Source organism: Phyllobates terribilis, unplaced genomic scaffold (genome assembly GCF_046119375.1).
Source record: "Phyllobates terribilis strain yellow unplaced genomic scaffold, ASM4611937v1 Scaffold_309__1_contigs__length_2245554, whole genome shotgun sequence".
Lineage (NCBI taxonomy): Eukaryota > Metazoa > Chordata > Amphibia > Anura > Dendrobatidae > Phyllobates > Phyllobates terribilis.
Window position 1 is genome coordinate 937825 of NW_027363069.1, and position 21738 is coordinate 959562.

Sequence of the window (21738 nt, forward strand, 5' to 3'; positions counted from 1 at the left end):
AACTACCCAGGATGGATGGATGGAGAGTCATCTACGCCTACCCAGAAAGGATGGATGGAGGGGCATATACACCTACCCAGGATGGATGGAGGGGCATATACACCTACCCAGGATGGATGGAGGGGCCAATACATCTACCCAGGATGGATTGATGGATGGAGGGGCATCTACAACTACCCAGAATTGATGGATGGAGAGGCATATACACCTACCCAGGATGGATGGATGGAGAGGCATATACACCTACCCAGGATGGATGGATGGCGGGGCATATACACATACCCAGGATGGATGGTTGGGGCATATACACCTACCCAGGATGGATGGATGGATGGATAGAGGGGAATATACACCTACCGAGGATGGATGGATGGATGAATGGAAAAGAATATACATCTATCCAGGATGGATGGCTGGAGGGGCATTTACACCTAGCTAGGATGCATGGATGGATGGATGGAGGTGCATATACACCCACCCAAGATGGGGACCATATTCCATATACCAGGATGGGGCATATACAAGGATGAGGGGCATATACTGTAGGGCGTATATTGGGCCATTACGCTGTAATGCAATATATAGGGCCATTGCTCTGTGGCTCACCATATGGTGTCATTACGCTTTGGCTCTTTTGATACCTGTGATACGTCTGACCTCATAGTATGTCCCCCCCTTTTTACTCTTTTGAAGGAGGCTGTTTTACACTTGAAGCATATATGTGTTACAATCCTAACTAAATTGTGTGTATTTTTTATTTTTCCTCTTTAGTGGTTAACTCTGGAATGAAGCACCGCTTTGTATTCATTTATATGAGATATTTTCATGTGCTGAGTGTCGGCTTATTTGTTACCCCCCCTCTTTTTCTCAGATATGATTGTAATTTGATTTATCATGAGACGATGGATTTTCGTTTTTTATACAGTTCTTCCCATTTTTGTATTGTTTTAGATAAACCTTGATAAAGGCTGAGGCCGAAGTGTTGGTCATACATTTGTCTCATGAACAATTTATTGTCTGAATAAATACCTTGATTTGCATCAATATCCATTGTGCTTAAAGGTTTATATATATATAAAATAAGTATTTTTGCTTGTGAGTTTTCTTATAATGTTTTTAAATAGAAGACCGTATTGCGATATCATTGAGATACAAATGTTTCTGTTGCGATCCTCAGCTCTACCTGAGAACACAATCTGCGTGGGACTGGGCCGAGTGGGGGGCATCTGGCCAACATATAGCGGCGGGCACTCTGCAGCAACTCAGCACTGTTGACTTTGGAGGTCCTCTTCATTCCCTGGTGGTCAGCGGCTGCATGCATCCCCTAGAACTAGATATGCTAAGACTGTTTGCTGTGGAGCCCCCTAGTTTCGATCAGATAAATGTGGAGGACAGCTCAACATATCTGTCATCATAGACAATCTGTGCCGAATCCGCACCCCTCACTGCTGAGCAGCTACCCTGTCTAGGTGGCAGCACACAGTGCTTTGTGTGTTTCCCATTGTGTTACTAGTGATATAGCAGTATACTAGAGATGCACCAACTCCACATTTTTATTAATATTACTCCAGATATGGACGAAACCCTCCAAGATGCAGGCTTTATTATACTACAGAATTTTGGTGCATCCATAATATATGCTCAAGCACTTTAATAGAAACCTGTTCCACCATGTCCATCCTTCACTGCGTTACTGGTATTTATTTGGAAACACAGGGATATTCCAGGAAAATGTGTTTTATGCTTAATAAAAATAAACTGATCACATTTTCAAAAAATTTCCATTCGTGTTTATCTCCGTTTTTGTAATTTACCTGTCTGGTTATTTCACACCTTTCATGTTTTTTCTACAACCAGTTAATGGGGTGGTCTCAGTTTCTAAAAGGGAGTCTGTCACCCCCAATACTCAAATCATTTATGGATTTGTATAGGAATCTTGGCCCCTATAAAAAAAATTCTACTTTAGGTACAGATTATATTTTTATGCAAACAAACCATTTACACCCCCGCTTAATTACCATTCTCTGCCCCTTCCCTTATGATGATTGACAGCACTGCCTATATTGAATCCTCAGCCCTGCACACACTGACACTGCAGGAGCTGAAAACTCAGTGTCCGAGCTTGCGGGCATCCTCTGATCCCCTTGTCCAGTCTATAGTTGTCTCTTTCAGTGGGCAGAAAAAAAGCTTCTGCTTAAAAATTGTAAGGCTCGATTTGAGTTTGCCAAAAGACATGTTGGAGACTCCCAAAATATATGGAGGAATGTGCTGTGGTCAGATGAGACCAAAATTGAAGTTTTTGGCCACCAAGGTAAATGCTGTGTCTGGCACCAAACCAACAGCTCATCACCCCAAGAACACCATCCCCACAGTGAAACATGGTGGTTGCAGTATCATGCTGTGGGTATGTTTTTCTGCAGCAGCCACCTCCATTATCTGAATGCAAGGAAGATTGTGAACTTGTGCTACTTGTGCAGTAACACTTTTTCATTTCTGCTCCATTCTGTCTTCAAGCAGAGGGTTAAAAATGCTCTGACTCCATATCCGGCTTCATGGCTTGATCATAGATGCTGGATCCTGATTCCCAAGAGAATCCCACCAACCCAAGATTGTGAAAGAAATGTACAAAACACTTTTAGTGAATGTTAAGTAGACCAAATTTTATTACAAATCATATTATTTCATTCAGTGTCTGAAATTTAGAATCAGCCAATTGCTATGAAAAAGACACTGAAAATGGCAAACCTCCGACTCACGAAGAATCATCCGTCAGCACTCAGGAGAGGAAAACCCCCTGTGGAGGAAACCTCTAGGGAACCATGGCTGGAGGACTTGCCCATCCCTCGGGCTTAGAAGGATAGTGCCAACAAGTAACAGCAAATTGTACTAGAATTTGTACATTGTATCATATTTACAGTGAGACATAATATACATCCACTATAGATATGATAGCAGTGACATCACATAGTCACACAAGTTACACATTACATCATCAGAAAACAGACAGTAATGGAGAAGGTCAAAGTAGGTGCCCTGTGCGAGCGCCATATGGAGAAGTCTAATGCGACATCTCCAGGCCGTACACATAAAGGTGAAGGCAACTAGTACTGGACGTGAGGGAGATCTGGCTGCAACATCTGTCACCCCATTGATCGCTAGGGTTAGTTTGATCTGGCTGGCTAGGCGATATGGCTGATCTGGCTGGCTAGGCGGTATGGCTGATCTGGCTGGCTAGGCGGTATGGCTGATCTGGCTGGCTAGGCAGTATGACTGATCTGGCTGGCTAGGCCGTATCCCCTTCCTCCCTTACAGGTTATGGAGTGATGAAGCTCCAGGTCTCCAGACACATCAAGTACGGCGCTTCATACGGCTGAATGACCTGTGGTTCCGGAATCATCTTCTATATCATAGATGTATGTGTTTATGACATCAGCACAGTTGCTGTAGTTACCACAGGTGTTCATTACTGGTGTTTCACTGGCTAGAAAGTCTCTCTCAGTGTTCCAAAGAATTAACCCTTGAATGACTGGCACTGTACATTTGTCCAGAATCCTGTAACATAATCTTGTCACTGTGCAGGACCGTTATCAATATTATACTTTAAAATTGCCCTAAACAAAGTCTAATTAGTGAGCGCATCTACAGATTTGATGGGTAACAAGCACAATAATCCCCTTAAGCCCTACTAAATGCATAGATGTCCAATATGAGTACAGAGCAGTCCATACAGATTGGATGATACAGAGGGCAATACAGTTAGATAAAGAAGTAGATAGCCAAACCAAGTAAATGTCTCCTGAGATCTCGGCTACTGAGGTCTCAATTGCGCATCTGCTGCCTCAGGCGGCCATTTGTGTAACACAAGCGATCGGAAGATCACAGCTTCTAGTCTGATAAGGAGACTATTGAAGCATGTAAAAAGTAAAAAAAAATATTTAAAAGTTCAAATCACCCCCCTTTTACCCCATTCAAAATAAAACAATCAAAAATACACGTTTGGTATCGCCGCATTTAGAATCGCCCGATCTATCAATATATAAAAAGAATGACTTCCATCAGTAAACTGTATAACGAGAAAAAAAACAAAACTCCAAAATTAAGTTGTTTTGGTCGCCGCAACATTGCATTAAAATGTAATAACAGGCGATCATAACATCATATCTACACCAAAACGGTATCAATAAAAATGTCAGCTCAGTGCGCAAAAAATAACCCCTGACCCGGCTCTAGATCACGAAAAATGGAGACGCTACGGGTCTCGGAAAAATGATTATTTTTTTTACAAGCTTTGAATTTTGATTTCACCACTTAAATAAAATAGAAGCTACACATTCTTGGTAACTACGCCATATTGACAGAAAAATAAAAAAGTTATGGCTCTGGGAAGAAGGGGAGCAAAAAATGAAAGCGCAAAAACGGAAAAACCTGAGGTGATAAAGGGGTTAACTGGAATTTTCTGCCATGGACTCATTGGCAAATCTGAAATAGATATTTCTCGCTCCCTTATCAGTGTGGAAACATATATCTTTGGCCTCATTCAGACGTCTGTTTTTCATGTTTGTGTCCTCTCCATATTTGTTACGGATAGATCACATACACAATATAATCTGTGGAGTCGTCCACATGTCATTTTTTTGTTGAAAACCGCGTAGTGTCCGTTTTTTATCCTAGTGGTTGATGAGAATTCTCCAGTCAGATCTATGGGTCCATGACATCGCTGACAGCTGGCATTGCCATCCATGTGCTGTCTGTGATAACACTGTGACCAGAGGAGAAGCTTCTCAATTTATGGATTTATTTTGCATACAAGAAAAGCTGATGAAACGCTGAAGATAAAAACTGACCACTTTCAGACATTTTTTGCATATACGATAAGTCACTGACATCTGATTAAGGCCTAAGGCCCCGTTCACATGTCAGGTTTTAATCAGTGTTTTTTTTCTCATTTTCATCTGATTTTGGTCAGTGTGTCAGTTTCTCTCCTCAGTGGGGCATATTTTTTTATATGTAAAGTAAAAAGCTAATGGTTTCCTCGCCTCGCTTGCCCGGCCTATAGACACTGGAAAACAAGCAGTACAGGCAACATGGTTCGTTCTGGCCATTTTTCTGACAGACTCATTGACTTCAATAGATGATCTTTATCTACAAATCAGATGGAAATCGGACCGGTCTCAGTTCTGATTTGCAGATCAATCGTCCACAAAAAATAGAGCTGTAAACCTGTCCCCGGTCTATAACGGAGCATATTCTACCTGTTAGAGAAATAACCAGACGTGAAAAGAGCCGTGTGCTATTCTTACAGGGAAGGGGCCACCATTTTATGTTTTGTATTAATAATTATGTAATCAATTATTTTTAATGCAAAATTAAATGTACCACTTTATTAGTTTTTTATTTATTTATTTTTTCATTGGCCACTAGGGGCTGCCATTTTTATTTGGGGGGGGGGTGTAAGAAGCGCTCTTACACACCTCATTTACGGCAGCCCTGGCCATAAGAGACAGTAGTCTGTCACCGACCCTATCTCTAACATTAGAGGCAGCTCCTCCTGCCTCTAACTGTGACCTGGGCACGCCCCCTTGGCTGTCCAGGTCGCAGCCATGGGAGGAGATTGCAGCCATCTTTGTGGAGCCTGCAGTGTAAGCTGTACATTCCCCCTGTCGTCGCACGCACTGCTCAGTCAGAGCGTGCCATGACAGGAGCTGCCGGGGAGGAAATGCCTGGGAGTGGAGGCCCCGAGTGAGTATCTGTGGCGGCGCCGTGCGGTGATCTCAGCTTCTCTGCTGTTATCACTGCCGACATCTTCAGGCAACACAGACACAGCGCTGCGTGGGAACGTGGAAGGTGAGTAGAAGCGTTTATTGTTTTTTTTTTTTTTCCTTTGCATTGAATATATGGGGGCATAAACCCACCAGGATGGAGGAGGAGGCATAAACCCACCAGGATGGAGGAGGAGGCATAAACCCACCAGGATGGAGGAGGAGGCATAAACCCACCAGGATGGAGGAGGAGGCATATACCCACCAGGATGGAGGGTGCATATACCCACCAGGATGGAGGAAGGGCATATACCCACCAGGATGGATGGAGGGGGGGCATATACCCACCAGTATGGAAGGGGGGCATATACCCACCAGGATGGATGGAGGGGGGGCATATACCCACCAGTATGGAGGGGGGGATATACCCACCAGGATGGATGGATGGAGGGGGGCATATACTGACCGGGATGGATGGAGTGGCATATACACCTAACCAGGATGGATGAAGGTACATACGTTCCTCTCCCAGAACTCCAACTATTGTCTCCTCACTACCCGGAGGTTTACTGACTGCTGTACAAAGAGGAGGAGATGCCACACAGTGGTAGACATGACCATGACCTTATTTTGAGTTGTGTTGCTGCCGTCAATTTCTACATTAGGTAAGTTTTTCAAATGAAATGGAAAATGTCTGATGTTCACCCTCTGATCTGTGATCTATGTTCTGTTGTGAATAAAATGTGGCTATAAGAGATTTCCCAATCATTGCATTCTTGTTTTCTTTCCATTTTTACACACGGCCCCAACTTTTTGGGAATTGGGGCTGTAATTTATGGTCATGTTCACAATGTCCACAAAGATAAAACATGGATATATCCATTTTCCATCGGATTTGCAGATAAAACTCGCCCCTTCGAGTGAAAGTTTGTAAGGAGAATGCACAGCACTCGGATGCTATCCACGTCATTTGAGCGATGTTCGTCTTTTAGGGTTTAATGGGCAGAAGACGCTTGGAAACGCTAAAGGGACGTCACATAAATGTGTCACATACATTGACATGATGCAGATTTTAATTCTACATTGCAAACAATTTCTGCATGAAATCAGCAGAGACATTTATTTTCAGCGTGCAGATTACATTTTGTAAACTTCCATCCGCTTTCCTGCTGCTATAATACGCTGCGGCTTTTCCACAGAGAGAGGACCCTGGTCCACAACATTTTGCTTATTTTGTTGGGAATTGGGCCCTCCGGAGTATGGGAGCTGACACTGATATGGGAGGTTTTATGCTGTTTGTGCAGTATTTGGGACATTAATTTATCAATTATTCGGCCAGGGTATAACAGTATTTTTAGGTAATGATTTGTATTGTACTAATATTTAAAACTTTAATACAATAAACTTTACGGTGTGATGTCAGGACTATGGCACAGTTATTCGGCCGGTGTATTTCAGTATTGTACAGCACTATTATTTGGGGACTTTCTGACGTGTATTTATGGACTGCGGGGTAGAATTATTTTGTGCATTGTATTGCACTATTTTCCATAGAACTGTGTGGCTATATTATTTGGCCAGCATATGGTAGTAGTTTTTGGCACTAGGGATACTATTATTCTGAAACTTTGTGTCATCATTTTATGGACTGTACAATTCTGTTCATACTAATGTAATTGCTTCTATTTTTATAGTCTATGTAACATTTTGAACACCGTACGGTATTATTTTATGACAGAATTATTTGACCACTTTATGGAATTATTTTCTTATGGACTGTATGGCGCCATTATTTAGTTATTGTATCGTCGTTTTTAGTAATTATGTGTTACTATTCTTTAGAGTTTCATATGGTGGGTATTTAGGGATTGTTTGGTGGAATTAATTTGACCACTGTATGGCAGTATTATTGAGGCATTATAATAGGCCCATTGTGTGACTGTTGAAAGTATATCCAGCGGAGCCGTCACCACAGGGAGTCTCACATGTAGACCCAGGTGATGTGTTTGACCTGAGAAAAATACCTCCACTAGCTTTGGGGGGGAGGGTGAGAGCAGTTCTGTCCATTCAGAGGGCTGATCCCAGTGAAGGAGAAAAGAAGCCACATGGTTAGAGTTGGTGGAATGTCGTTGAAGGGATAGTATCTAGTCTGAGGATCTGGACCATGGATGAATCGATGGCTTATGGCGTAGAGATCAGCTACCACCTGAGCTGAATAAATGTGCTACAGTTGTGGGATCCGTGATCCATTGTCTGGATTTGATACATTTTCTTAAAGGACTGTTGCTACTGGGCACCTTTGCTTCTATCGTTTTATGTGTCACATGGAGGATCGTGGACTGTGACTACAGACTATACTTGCTGGAGATACGAAATATGTGGGCCAACCAAAAGTTGGGGGATAGTGAGTATCGCTTGGCACAAAGGCAGTGGAATTACCTCCCCGGGGAGGGGATCTTGTGGACTGAGACAATTGTATTTTGGACATTTACCTGGAATTGCTGTATTACCATGGATGTAAGGAATAAAATAGTGTTGCTTGTAGATGGTAAGCTTAGGAGCAGGGACCTCACTCCTCATGTAACAGTTTAAACTGTCTTACCGTGTATTGAACTTATTGTATGTACATGTCCCCGCTTAATTGTAAAGTGCTGCGGAATATGTTGGCGCTATATAAATAAAAATCATTATTATTATTAACCTGCCTAAGTAATTATTGAAATGCACCATCTCAGATCTTCACAGTATGGACCCCAAAATAGTAAGGATAAAAACTACAGCAAACACTGCAAATAAAAAAAATAAGAAAGTTGGAAAGCAAAGAGGAAGCAATAGGACTATGTGACCCAGGACCTGGTGCAGCCATCTACTAATGTGCAGGACACCCTGGGGACAATGTCCTCCCCATCCATTAGAACTACAAGGTCCAGCAGACAAGCAGCAGAGCACATCACTCCTTCCCTCCATGTTCCGCTGCAAGTCCAGCGCCGACATTACCGCACATGGCCGCTAGATGGCGGGGCACCTCTGCTGTTGCAGCCAATACTAGCGTGCAGGTGAAGTCGCTGGCCACTAGGTGGAGGGTCATCTCTGCTGTTGCTTCCATTACAATTGCTGGGTGCAGTCGCTGGCCACTAGGTGGCGGCAGACTTTTCCAGGCTGGAATGTTGCTCTCCTCTGCTCTTGCAGTCTGATATAACGCTGGGGATTGTGGGCAGCAGAGATCACAGCCGCCTTGTCTCCTCCACACTCCGTGGAGAGATCCTGTCAGTGAGCCGCCCCTCCTGTCAGGGAGCCGGGGAGAGCCTGACCGCTGCCTCCATCCATCACCGGCCGCTGCTGCGGGCTCAGGTAAGTAGCAGCCCCGTGCCCGCAGCCCATGTCCCGGGCTGAGAAGCCTCCGGCTGCTGATTGCTGCTGGCAGAGGCGATGGCATCCGGGACTGGCAGCAGGTGATGGGTCCTGTGTGATGTGGGCACATACTGGTCAGATGGGGGCACAGCAGTGCCAGGGAAGCTGGCAGGAGGAGATGCCCATAGTGTGTGGTGTCTGGGGTGATGGGGTGAGACTGGCACCTGCCCTGATAACGCTGCCAGTGCCCGGGAGACTTGTGCCGCTCACTGTGCCCGGGGAGACTCGATCACCTGCTGATCTGCCAGTATTCTACAGCTGGGATTGGCTGTAAGAAGCGGATTGTAACCAAGTCCTAGTGATTAGCTGCAGCGTCGCTATGTTCCATTGTGATCATTATATACCAGGGATTAGCTGCAGCATCGCTATGTGCCATTGTGATCGTTATATACCAGGGATTAGCTGCAGCGTCGCTCTGTGCCATTGTGATCGTTATATACCAGGGATTAGCTGCAGTGTCGCTCTGTGCCATTGTGATGTTATATACCAGGGATTATCTGCAGCGTCGCTCTGTGCCATTGTGATCGTTATATACCAGGGATTAGCTGCAGTGTCGCTCTGTGCCATTGTGATAGTTATATACCAGGGATTAGCTGCAGTGTCGCTCTGTGCCATTGCGATCGTTATATACCAGGGATTAGCTGCAGCGTTGCTCTGTGCCATTGTGATCGTTATATACCAGGGATTAGCTGCAGTGTCGCTATGTGCCATTGTGATCGTTATATACCAGGGATTAGCTGCAGCGTCGCTCTATGCCATTGTGATCGTTATATACCAGGGATTAGCTGCAGCGTCGCTCTGTGCCATTGTGATCGTTATATACCAGGGATTAGCTGCAGCGTCGCTCTGTGCCATTGTGATCCTAATATTCCGGGTTACAATGTGACCCTATAAGATGTGAGTAGCCCCTGAGTAATAGACACGAGGAGGTGAAGGACCCTCCTGCTGTTCCTCCTGGCCCGGTGGCCGTGGCACATGAGGACGTCCACTCCAGTGATGGGTATCAATGTTATTATATTATTTTCTGATAACTGAATATTTTATCAACGGTATTTTCTGCCGTTAATGTTAGTGTTGGTGAGGTCCCAGTGTGCTATGAGATATTCCCCAGCGCCTTCTCTCCTGCTGATCCCCCTTCCATTCCTCCGTGCTGCTGATATCCCCCCCTCCATTCCTCCGTGCTGCTTCTATCCCCCCTCCATTCCTCCGTGCTGCTGCTATCCCCCCTCCATTCCTCCGTGCTGCTGCTATCCCCCCTCCATTCCTCCGTGCTGCTGCTATCCCCCCTCCATTCCTCCGTGCTGCTGCTATCCCCCCTCCATTCCTCCTTGCTGCTGCTATCCCCCCTCCATTCCTCCGTGCTGCTGATACCCCCCCTCCATTCCTCCGTGCTGCTGCTATCCCCCCTTCCATTCCTCCGTGCTGCTGCTATCCCCCCTCTATTCCTTCGTGCTGCTGCTGATATCTCCCCCTCTATTCCTTCGTGCTGCTGCTGATATCTCCCCCTCCATTCCTCCGTGCTGCTGCTGATATCCCCCCTCCATTCATTCCACCGTGCTGCTGCTGATATTCCCCCCTCCATTCCTCCGTGCTGCTGCTGATATCCCCCCCTCCATTCCTCCGTGCTGCTGCTGATATCCCCCCTCCATTCCTCCGTGCTGCTGATATCCCCCCCTCCATTCCTCCGTGCTGCTGATACCCCCCCCTCCATTCCTCTGTGCTGCTGCTGATATACCCCCTCCATTCCTCCGTGCTGCTGATATCCCCCCCCCTCCATTCCTCCGTCCTGCTGACCGGGTCCCCGCTACTTTCTTCTCTTCTTCCATTGTTGGCTCGTGCCTTTCCCATTCAAGTAGTGGTGGTAGCAGGTATGGCCACTGAATTGGCTGCAGCAGTCACATGCCAACAGTACTGGGAAAGGAGCCTGGTGGGACCCGACCAGCAGCATGGAGGACTAGGGGGGGATCAGCAGGGGCTGTTCAGTATTTCCATCCCACACTCAGCCCATACCTACATATAGAATGTGATGTCTGCAGCCGATCTATAGCTACTGATTGTCTGCAGCGTTCCTCGGTGCACTTCACTATTGAGGGCGCTGTCTGGGATCGTCCTCACCCACTGGGATTCTGGCAATAATGAGAAGCGATAAATGACGGGTGAGGAAAATCCTGGAGAAAAGCCGCAAAGAGAAACCTTCAGGGTGTTTCCTACTGATTCTATAGAAATCCTTTTCTCCGCCAGTAACATAGTCCATTAGCCCCCATAGGGACCGCCTGGTGGTCAGGGGGTCCGGGGTGTTGTGCCCTGGTGGTCAGGGTGTCCGGGGTGTTGTGGTCAGGGGGTCTGGTGTGTTGCACCTGTGGCCTCTGTACATTTATAAGGGTGGAGTCGCTGATATCAGCCACAATATAGTGAGACATAAAGATGGAGAAATGCTGGAGATCTCCGGATCCACTGTGATCTCCTAGAAGAGATCTGCCGGTGACGCCCCAGAAACGATGACTGTTCGGAGCTCCGCACCTTGGATACGAGTGGGGTCTCATTCACACCTCCGTGATCTTCACGTGTGCAAGAAAAATGCTCCCGTGGTCCTCAGTGTTCTGGATATAAGTATAAGGGTCTGTGCGCACCACGTCTTGTAGATGCCGGCGACCCGCTCAACTTTACTACAGGAAGAAGCTGCAGAAACCGAGACAGGGAGAACTCCGAGCAGAAACCGCCTGGAGAACGGAGCGGTCACTTCTAACCGTGTGGCCTCTTCATAAACGTGAAACGGTTAAAGGACTGATCATGTGCACAGCGAGGCGGATTACATTGCAGGGTATATGGTCATTCTATCTATTTAGTGGGTGGTTGTTCTTCAGACGGGTTGTGGAGCGTACCGGCCTGATAAAGGCGCTGTGTGCACAGAGCCTAAACCTGCAGCGGGAATCATAGGGTCAGCCATGAATCTCTGCTCGTAGATCACATTGCAAATGCACAAGGGATTTATTAGTGTGAACTCCCGGTAACAATGCTCACACTCACTGGGTGGATGTGGACCAAGCCTGCTCATATTCACCACCCAACATGTATGGTGTTTCTTCATGTCTGGGAAGGAAAGATCAGGCATATTGGATAGCAGCATGCCCAATCCTTTTCTTCTGAGAGAAGCTGTCATCAGTAAATATATTTCTAAAGGTGCTATTGCCATGAAATTCTCACCAGATGTCGGTAACAGCCCATCCAATCCACACAGGCAAAGAAATCACCATAGATGTCCATAAATGAAGTTTTGTGTAATGAGAAATGACAATTTCTCAGCTGGAGGACTACGAGGCATCGAGTGATATCATTGCTACTAATGGAGACAAGTGTAGAGAATTCTGCTACTTCTGGGCTTAGGACCATTATGTGCAAAAAGTGTATGGTGTGTGTTACCAAAATAGGAATACCTCTTTAAAGGGGTTGTCCGAGCTTTTATACTTTTCAATGTGTGTGTCTAAGTTGCAGAATGCTGCCCCCTTGTAATATACTCACTGTCAGCATTCTGCACGGTTGCCTACATACTATACTTCAGCATGTGACCAGCCTCACTCCTGATTTTGGAGGACCTGGTCACATCCTGACTAGTCTTTTCGTGTTCTGTTCGGAGACTAGTCATGAAGTCACAACTAACACCACACCCAGTTTCTGCCAGACCCTCCTCCTTCAGCCTCCTGTGCCTGCACACAGTGCAAGGCGGCAGTGGCATGTCACAGCTGGTGGCACTAACCAGTCCAATCAGCTGCTAGCAGAGACATACGGGTGAACTGAATGGTGGAACAAGGAACTGAAAGCTTCTTCCTCCACTGATCAATCTCAGGAAAGGCTGGAGGTCCTGTCACTGATGATGATGGGAAAACAGTGCTGCTGTAGGTGCAGCGCAAAATCACATTCTGCAAATGGGAAAGTAATCAGACCTAGGTATTTCTAATAGCTGCAGAGCAGGTGACATTACTTTGACCAATGTCCTAATAGACCTTTCTTCAGTCAAGGTCTAATAGGAGCAGTAAGATGTCAGTCATGGGGGTCACTGTTAGGACCCCAACTTCTATAGAAACTCATCTGCCCTGTAATCGTATCTCCCTCTCCTTCTGTCCAAACCATCTAGATGCTGTGGTTGCTACTGACGGTGGGGTATAAGGGGTTAACCTGCCAGGATCAGGAATAGCTCCGCCAGCAGCGGGACTGTGTAATACAGCTGTACGACTGCTGCAGATCTCGTAGGTGCCCTGACGACACCTGCCTGATGAAAATGTGCACTATTGAGCGGGTGCTGGATCCTGACTGTGAAGTAGATTTTCGATGCTTCTCGGGAACCAGTTATTCTTAATCTTTCAGCAGGTTAAGGGTAGAGAGTCTGATTCCAGTGATGTGTCAATTACTGGGTGTGTTTTGCTGTTTTAATACAATCAGTATTTTATCAGCAGGACGTTGTCACTACAAGACTAGGTGTCTCGTGTCTCCTAGTCCAACCACACCGCCATCACTGGTTAGCGGCTTTCTGTCAATATACAGTGTACACAGAAAGCTGCCAATCAATGGTGTGTTCAGGGTTATACAGGGCTCAACATCTGAGCTCTGCTACAGAGAAAAGTGTGATTCTATCACAATTGCTGCACCCAGTAAGTGGCACATCGCTGGAATCAGGGTCTCTGTCCCTACATCATGCTGCTGTCAGATTACATAGCAAAAACCTGCTGACAGATTCCTGTTAAGGCCCAGCTATAATATCACTGTAACACTATCATTAGATGTGAGCTCCCTATACCTGTATACCTGCTGCTGTGGTGCTGCACAAAAAGTTATTCACAAAACGAGTGTATACATGTATATCTATATCTCCTGAATGGTATTACTGCTAGATTTACTATAGATATACAGTACAGACCAAAAGATGAAGCTCATCAAGAGAATGCCAAGAGTGTGCAAAGCAGTCATCAAAGCAAAAGGTGGCTACTTTGAAGAACCTAGAATATAAGACATATTTTCAGTTGTTTCACACTTTTTTGTTAAGTATATAATTCCACATGTGTTAATTCATAGTTTTGATGCCTTCAGTGTGAATGTACAATTTTCATAGTCATGAAAATACAGAAAAATCTTTAAATGAGGTGTGTCCAAACTTTTGGTCTGTACTTTATATGATTGTGAACTAAAAGTAAACGACACAAAGTGAATAACAATTGATCATACTTTCCATACGCTAATGAAAGTGCTACAGTGCATATATGAACAATAAAAAATGTGTATATAATTTATTTAAAACAATAATAAATATATAAGGATTGAGAGGAGCCACTAATTTTAAAAACCTCTATATCAAAAAAGCTCTTGTATGAATATCCAGCCGCCTGTCACTGGTATTTATTCAGATAAGTATGATGAACAGAACTCCGGAATGTGACGACCAATTCCTCGTTGGCGAAATATCATCAATTCAGATGCATTTTTATTGTGTAAAAGCGCCAAAACCTAAAAAAACTATATAGATGTAGTATAGCAGTAAATGTACTGACCCAAAGAATAAAGCGACCTTATCAATTTTACCACACGTGGAACAGCGTAAAAAAACAATTCCTGAATTGTTGATTTTTGTTTGTTCTGCCTCCCAAAAATAGGAGTAGAAAGCGATCAAAAAATGTCACGTGCCCGAAAATGATACCAATAAAACCGTCAACTTGTCCCGCAAAAAACAAGCCCTGACATGACTCTCTCGGCCGAAATATGGAAAAATTATAGCTATCAAAATATGGGATGCAAAAACTAGTCTTTACAAAAAAAGCGTCTTTTATGAATATGAATCTGGTATCGTTGTAATCGCACCAACCCGAAGAATAAAGTCGTCTAATCACTTATACCGCACGAGGAACAGCGTAAAAAATAAGCTCTAGCATTAGAGTTACGGTTAGACCACGGCCTCATTATCAGTATCTGGTCAGCATTTGGTCAGTATTTTTCTCAGGAGTGGGAACCAAAACCAGGAGTGGGTGATAAATGCAGAGTTGGTGACTTGTTTCTATTCTACCTTTTCTCTGATTGTTCCTCTCCTGGTTTTGTCTCCCACTCCTGAGAAACAATACTGACCAAATACTGATAATGGGGCCCTGGCCTTAGGGTTGTTTTAGGGTTAGGGTTGTGTTGAGGTTGGGATGTTTTCAAAAGTAAAGAAAAAAAAAAAAAAATGATGACGATATGGTGACTAGTCTTGAGAGCAAGTGCTCGCTACTTGAGTATGCATCGGGTGCCGGGTATGCACTGAGTATCGCAGGTGCTCAAGTGACATGCTCGAGTCTCTGCCCCATATGTTTCACGGCTGTTATACAGCCAAAAGAAAAAAACACATGGGGATTGCCTGCTATGCATCGGCAATCCCTGCATGTTTTTTTTTTGTTGTTGTTTTTTCGAGTGTCTAGAAACCGTGAAACATGCGAGGCGGGGACTCGAGCATGTCACTCGAGCCCCCGCGATACTTGTTTCATACCTGAGTACCTGATGCAAACTCAAGTAGCGAGCACTTGCGCTTAAGACTAATGACAACATATTCAATATGATGACATAATGTTATCAAACTCTGTGTTCTGTGTCGTACCTCTGGGTTCAAAATGTTCACTATACCCTGTGACAAAGTCACTGGCAAAGTACTGGAGGGAAGATGTGTAACACTGAGACTGGGAGCTCCAGTAATTAAATATAGGAAAAAGGTTCCAGCACACGAAGGGGTTACTCAGCCATCTTTAGTTCTAAGGTGGTTAAACACCTGTAGAAAGGAAGGAGGTCAGAGGATAAAATCCCAGCCTTTTAGAGCATTTGTGTGTAGGGTGGGTTTGGAGGTGAAAGCTCTGAGCTGTTTTGTCATGTGAAGGAAAGACAAACCTTGAGTTGTTTGTTCCTGAAGCGGGCGGTTACTCGTAGCAACAAGGACTGTGCCATACGTTATGTTTTGTTTTTCCTGTTAGGCCAGGAAGGCCGTGTTTGTTTTTGCTATCTGTGCTGTGGTTTATGCAGCATTCTTAATAAACCCAGCAGAAGATTTAAAGAGACAATGTTCCTGTGTACCGCTATATGCAACCAAGTGAGCCGATCTACAACAACCCCTTGATAAAATCCTTGGGGGGGGTCTAGTTTCCAAAATGGGGTCACTTGTGGGGGATGTCCACTGTTTAGGTGCATCAGGGGCTCTCCAAATGCGACATGGCGTCCGCTCTCGATTCCTGCCAATTTTGCGTTCAAAAAGTCACACGGTGCTCCTTCCCTTTTGAACCCTGCCGTGCACGCAAACAGTGGTTTTTCCCCACATATCAGGTATCGGCGTACTCAGGAGAAATTGCACAACAAGTTTTGGGGTCCATTTTCTCCTCTTACCCTTGTGAAAATAAAAAATTTGGGGCTAAAAGATCATTTTTGTGAAAAATGTTAAATGTTCATTTTTTTCTTCCACATTCCAAAAATTCCTGTGAAGCACCTGAAGGGTTAATAAACTTCTTGAATGCTGTTTTGAGCACCTTGAGGGGTGCAGTTTTTAGAATGCTGTCACTGTTGGGTGTTTCTATCATATAGTCACTTCCACCTCCTATCCACGATCTGTCACAAACTCTCGCAACCATTCTAAACTTATTCCCATCCGCCCAGCCCCCGCCTCCCCAGTCCCACTAACAGGAGCTCTATGCAATGCTCGCTCCGTGTGCAACAAACTTTCCTACATCCATGATCTTTTCATTACTAACAAACTCTCCTTCATCGGCATCACCGATACCTGGCTCACCACCTCTGACACGGCGTCCCCAGCTGCACTTTCTTACGGTGGATTCCATCTTTCTCACACACCCCGCTCCAATTTCAAGCATGGTGGAGGAGTAGGTTTTGTCCTGTCAGGCAACTGCTCCTTCACCCATATCCCACTGCCACCCTCCATTACTCTTCCCTCCTTTGAAGTACACTGTGTGCTCATCTACGCCCCCCTCCAACTGGCCGTCGTTTACTGCTCCTCAGGACTAGCCACCACCTTCTTTGACCACTTCAACGACCTGGCTGCTTAATTTCCTTTCCGATGACATCCCCACTATCATCATGGGTGACTTCAACATCCCCATTGACACTTCCCACTCATCTGTCTCGAAGCTTCTATTCCTCACTTCCTCCTTCAGCCTTGCTCAATGGTCTTCAGCCCTCACTCACAAAGATGGCCACACACTGGACCTCATCTTCACCCTCCTCTGTTCCCTATCTAACCTCTCAAGCTCACCTCTCCCTCTTTCTGACCACAACTTACATTCTCTTACCTCTCCTCTCCAGGTACACAAGCCACACTCCACAAACTTGCACACCCTCACAGAAATCTCAAACACCTTGACCTACACTCAATCTCTGAATCCCTTCTCCCTCTCACAGGCATAAGTTCATTACACAATGCAATGCTGCTGCCACTTTATATAGCACCTCAATAGCTGCAGCTCTCAAATTGGTCGCCCCCTGACACTTATCACAGCTCGCCCATTCAACCGGCAACCCTGGCACACCAACCTGACTAAAGAACTGCGAAGGGCCTCCAGGGTTGCTGAGTGAAAATGGAAAAGGTCCCACTCCAGCGAGCACTTCATTGCATTCTAACAGTCCCTCACTACCTTCAAGTCCACACTTACTGCAGCAAAACAATCATACTTCTCATCTCTCATATCATCCCTGTCTCACAACCGTAAACAGCTATTCAAAACTTTCAGTTCTCTCCTCCGTCCCCCAGCGCCTCCTTCATCTCCTCTCATCTCAGCCGAAGACTTTGCCACATTCTTCAAGCAGAAGGTTGACACTATCAGACAAATCTTTTGACTAAAGTCCCCACAGCCCCTCCTCACACCTACTCAACCATCCTCCTCCAAAACCAGCTTCTCCACCATTACAGACAATCAACTCTCCTCTTTACTCTCCAAATCACACCTCACCACCTGCAAACTTGACCCAGTCCCGTCCCAACTCATCCCTAGCCTTAACACTATTCTCATCCCAACCCTAACCCACCTTTTCAACCTGTCACTAACAACTGGTGTCTTCCCCTCATGCTTCAAACATGCCTCGATCACACCCATCCTCAAAAAGCCATCCCTTGACCCATCCTCTCTGTCTAGCTATTGCCGCATATCACTTCTCCCCTATGGCTCAAAACTACTGGAACAACACGTCCATTCTGAACTGTCCTCCCACTTCTCCTCTTTGACCGCCTCCAATCTGGCTTCCGACCGCACCACTCCACTGAAACTTCCCTGACTTAAGTCACCAACAACCTACTAACTGCCAAATCCAGGCAACACTACTCTGTCCTCCTCCTCCTGGACCTGTCATCTGCCTTTGACACAGTCGACCATTCCCTCTTACTACAGACTCTCATCTCTTGGCATCACGGACTTGGCCCTATCTTGGATCTCTTCATACCTAACTGACCGGACATTCAGTGTCTGCCACTCACACACCACCTCCTCATCTCGCCCCCTATCTGTCAGTGTCCCCCAAGGTTCAGTCCTAGGACCCCTGCTCTTCTCCATCTACACCTTCGGCCTTGGACAGCTCATAGGGTCCCATGGCTTTCAGTATCACCTCTATGCTGATGACACACAGATCTACCTCTCTGGATCCGATTTCTCCTCCCTACTAACCAAAATCCCACAATGTCTGTCTGCTATTTTATCCTTCTTCTCTGACAGGTTTCTAAAACTTAACATAGACAAAACTGAATTCATAATTTTTCCACCGTCTCACTCAACCCCCCCCAACTGACCTATCCATCAAAGTCAATGGCTGCCCAATCTCCCTAGTCCCGCAAGCCCGCTGCCTCAGGGTAACCCTGGACTCTAACCTCTCCTTTAAGCCACATATCCAAGCCCTTTCCACTTCCTTCCGACTCCAACTCAAAAAATATCTCCCGGATCCGCACATTCCTCAACCACGAATCTGCAAAAACACTAGTGCACGCCCTCATCATCTCCTGCCTTGACTACTGCAACCTCTTGCTCTGTGGTCTCCCTTCTACCACTCGCACACCTCCAATCTATCCTAAACTCTGCTGCCCGACTAATCCGCGTGTCCCCCGCCTCTCCTCTCTGTCAATCCCTTCACTGGCCCCCCATTGCCCAGAGACTCCAGTGTAGGGCCAGCAATGGCAGCCCTGGGAGCAGCAGTACAGTATATCACTATAACCATAGTGAGCATCCAGGAGATGTGTGGCTGGCATGGCCGTGCTGTTTATGTGGCAGAAGCCACATGATATAAAGACAAAGTAGCACTCTGTAGTGCTAAAGCATGGAAACATGAAATACATGGAATCTGAATGTCATTACTGCTTTAGATAATAAGAAAAAATGGAGATGTTTAGCTCATAATTTGGCCAATTCACGCAAACCCAGCAGCCAACGACAAGGCACTTTCCGGTTTGCTGGGAACTGATGTAATGTGAATCCTCTGCTAGGCTAAAGCCTGCATTTATGGGTAGCTAGGATCCTGCTGCAATTAAATCCACCACAGGCTGGAGGGTGGAGCGCTCGGTCAGAGAGACAATATACAAATAGCAAAAAACTGACTGTCACTTCCAAATCAGAAGACTGGTGTGTACAAGTCCCCTCTGGAGCGGAGCTGCGCCCACTAGTCGGGTTCTGCCCGGGAGTATGTATAATGCATATATCCCCGCCGTCCCCGGGTCAGAAACCAGCGACTCCGCACAGTGCACAGTCTCTGCGCTGGAGGATTTATAAGTCTGCAGTTACACACTGACCCCACAACCCCTTACAGCAAGCCAACCATTTGCTTTGTGTGTAATACCAGGGTGAACCCAAGGTTATGGAATGATTTGTACTCACAGAACTATAATAAAACAATATATTTGTCACTTAGTTGATTTCCTTATAGAATGATCAGACTCGCAGAATTGCAAGAAATCAGTTCTGCAGTTTTGTAGGAAAGACTTTGCCCATAAACCAAAAGACTTTGCTAAAACATCTGAAAAGAATTCTGCCACCATCCCTTTCTTTTAGGAAGGATAATGGCCGTTCTCTTTCTTCCCTTTCAGAAGGCGTTTAATGTGTCCAGCGACTGCTCTGCACTTATACCGCTGGCAAACACCGCAATGAGGAGCGACGTCCAGGAAAGTCAGGCGCGCGGCTTACTACGTCTGGGGAGGCGCAAAGAAGCGCTGGAGAGCGCAGAACTGCTGGGAATGGAATTGGAGACATTATAGGAAACATTATTTCTCCAACTTGAGAAGAAAAAGTTGCTTTATTATGTTTAAAAGTAAAAATGGATGAAACTTACCTTTTTTTTTTAACTAGAGCATAATAGTATGGAAAAGTTGTCATATTTGCATTGGTCCAGGATCTCCTTCTGCCAGTGCCACCTATGTGAGAATGGAGCTGCCAACACCTGGGACCAGCGCTGATATAGTGTTGTGGGAAAACGCTGCAAAGTCAGAATGCTTTACAAAATAAGTGTTGTGTAGGGGGGCATGTCTGGCAGCCATTGGGTGCGTATGTGTCCAAGGGTCTCCGAGTTGCACAGAGGGCTCATCCCGGCATGGAGGGCCATCAGTGTGACTCCTCTTGGTTACAAGAAGCTTATGGGCCATTTTCAGATGAGTTTGGCTGAGCTCCATTAGCATGGCCTACGCGATGCTCAGAGTTGCGGCCTCACTTGAGCTGAGGTGGGAGACCAGAGGACCTTGTCTGCCATTGTCCTGTTACGAATGGGCCCCAGACTGTGAGACCCGACTCAGAAACACATGGCCCCTTAGCAGCGCTTCACTAATTGGTACTGTCCGTTACCACAAGATGGCGTAGTTGGCCCAGACCAAGGGTGCAGTTCTAGGTAGACATTGTCCCCCCTGATACCATCACCTATTTACCAGCGCTCAGAGGGAGAGCGAGAGGAGACTGAGGAACAGGGCACAGATACGCCCTCACAGACATTATCGGGCGCACGTACAGTCTGATGTCAGCCATACCAGTGCAAGTGGCAGTATCTTTCATTAGTCAGCACATGTAATATGCAGGTACTGTTATGTCTGACCTTATTCTGTGCATAGTACTCTGCTGCCCTCATGTGGTGAATGTGAAAACTGAAACATCTCTGCACATATAAATAAAAATGATTATTCTATCATAGCACCAACATATTCTGCAGCACTTTCCAATTAAGTAATGACCTGTACAGACAATAATAACAATAAAATGTAAGACGTTTTATCCGTTACAGGAGGAGTGAGGGCCCTGCTCGCAAGCTTACAATTTATATACTGAACTCTCTCAGCATCTTAAAGAAGGAAGGGGGAGGAGCTAGCAGAAGGGGGAGGAGCTAGCGGAAGGCACAGACCTTCTGCTGCAAGTTCTCCTGAAACCACAGTTACTTCTCCATGGAAGATTGCAGCTGGTGTTTATACATAGAATCCTAGAACATTAGAATTGGAGGAACCTCCAGGGTCCTAGTGTCCAACCCCTGCTCAATGCAGGATTCACTAAAGCATCTCAGACAAATGTCTGTCCAGCCTCTGTTTGAAGACTTCCATTGAAGG

General features: G+C 45.7%; 1 long non-coding RNA gene across 1 annotated transcript in view; it reads left to right on the forward strand.

Annotated features, from left to right (window-relative positions):
• Window positions 1-20794, forward strand: part of LOC141220991 (uncharacterized) — a 77375-nt gene extending 56581 nt beyond the window's left edge. Inside the window, exon 3 of the long non-coding RNA XR_012289090.1 lies at window positions 20245-20794. This is a non-coding gene — a long non-coding RNA (uncharacterized lncRNA). The remainder of the gene's footprint in view (window positions 1-20244) is intronic.
• The last annotated feature ends 944 nt before the right edge of the window (window positions 20795-21738 follow it).